General features: G+C 34.8%; 1 pseudogene; it reads left to right on the top strand.

Annotated features, from left to right (window-relative positions):
• Positions 1–974: 974 nt before the first annotated feature.
• LOC113609330 (S-phase kinase-associated protein 1 pseudogene) lies at positions 975–1,459 on the top strand (annotated as a pseudogene).
• The last annotated feature ends 564 nt before the right edge of the window (positions 1,460–2,023 follow it).

A 2,023-nucleotide genomic window follows, 5' to 3' on the forward strand; every position in this document is an offset into this window, starting at 1 on the left:
AAGAAAATTCTAAAGGATATACTTCAGGCCTAAGGAAACATATCCCTGATCAAAGATCTGAGACTCAAGAAAGATAGTGGTCAAAGATGTTAGTAAACATGTGAGGAAATCTAAACAAATACGAACTGTTTAAAACAATAGTAATAATGGATAATGAGAGAGAAGGCAGGACAGAACTAGAATGCTGAAAAAGAATAACATATAAACTGAGAGAGGATGATGAGAATTATAACATTCTATGATCAATGTATTGTCAGGAAGAAGGCAAAAATATATACAAACTTTAGACTTTGTTAAATAGGCATGTTAAAATATAAATGGTTATGACCAAAATAATATACATAAAACATAAAACTTCTAAACAGGGGGAAAATGGAATGAGATAAAAGGGAACATATATCTTATATAATATGTATACATAATATAAAGGTAATGATACATGATTTTTCCACTTTGTTCTATATCCATATAGATCTATCTATATAAATTGGGAGATTGGGATTGACATATACACACTACTATATATAAAATAGATAACTAATAAGGACCTACTGTATAGCACAGGGAACTCTACCCAATACTCTGTAATGACCTATATGGGAAAAGAATCCAAAAAAGAGGGGATATATGTACATGTATAACTGATTCACTTTGCTGTACACCTGAAACTAACGCAACACTGTAAATCAACTATGCTCTAAAAAATAATAATAAAATAAAATAAGGATATATAAAGAGACAGAATCAACAAACCTAAAAATCAGTCCTTTGGAAAGATACTAAAATTGTCAAATGTCTGTCAACCCTAGCCAAGAAGAAAGCAGGCACAGATAAAAAAGCACCACAGATAAATCATGTCAAGAATGAAACAGAACAGGTGTTGGCCTTGTTCTCCACCTTTCTGTTTTTCTGTTTGCAGACACCGCCCTGCTCTCATCAGCCTCCAGCCCACAGTCTCCTTGAGACCTAACACCATGCCTTCAATTAAGTTGCAGAGCTCTAATGGAGAGATATTTGCAAGTTGATGCTGAAATTGCCAAACAGTCTGTGACTATCAAGACCATGTTGGAAGATTTGGGAATGGATGATGAAGGAGATGATGACCCAGTCCCTTTGCCAAATGTTAATGCAGCAATATTAACAAGGTCTTTCAGTGGTGCACCCACCACAAGGATGATCCGCCTCCTCCTGAGGATGGTGAGGACAAAGAAAAGTGAACAGATGATATCCCTGTTTGGAATCAAGAATTCCTGAAAGTTGACCAAGGAACACTTTTTGAGCTGATCCTGGCTGCAAACTATTTAGACATCAAAGGTTTGCTTGACGTTATCTGCAAGACGGTTGCCATTATGATCAAGAGGAAAACTCCTGAGGAGATTCGAAAGACATTCAATATCAAAAATGATTTTACGGTAGAAGAGGAAGCCCAGGTACCCAAAGAGAACCAGTGATGTGAGGAGAAGTGAAATTTTGTGCCTGACGCTGTAACACTGTAAGAATTGTTCCAAATACTAGTTGCAGTGCTCTGTTTATAATTGTTAATATTAGAAAAACAGTTGACAAATGCAGCAGCAAATCAATTTTATTAGTGGAATATTGTCCTCATTGCATGTGTAGTTTCAGTACAGATTCCAAACCTATGGCTGAGTTTCTTCTAGTATGATCAAAAGTTTCTTTTTTCTTTGCTCTGAATAAAACTGAACTGTTGATTCTCTATAGAAAGTGGCATTTTGGGCTTTCCCTCTTTTTGTAAAGCAATTTCTGCCTAGTTTATTGTCCAGTTAACTTTAGTGACTTTTGAAAGTTGACATTGTAAATAAGACAACTTGCAAAAAAAATTAAAAACAAAGGTTATGCCAGTCTCTAAAAATGAGTTGTGGAGAATTCCCTCTTTTTCTTCTTTCTGGAAGATTTTGTGTAAAATTTCAAGGATCTATTCCTTGAAATGTAAAAGAATTTGTCAAAAAAGTTTTGGGGCCTGATATTTCTTCACAAGAAGTTCTTTAAACAAAAAAAAAGGTTT

Source organism: Aethalodelphis obliquidens, unplaced genomic scaffold, assembly GCF_003676395.1.
Source record: "Aethalodelphis obliquidens isolate GAN/ISIS:26980383/991018 unplaced genomic scaffold, ASM367639v1 scaffold56, whole genome shotgun sequence".
NCBI lineage: Eukaryota > Metazoa > Chordata > Mammalia > Artiodactyla > Delphinidae > Aethalodelphis > Aethalodelphis obliquidens.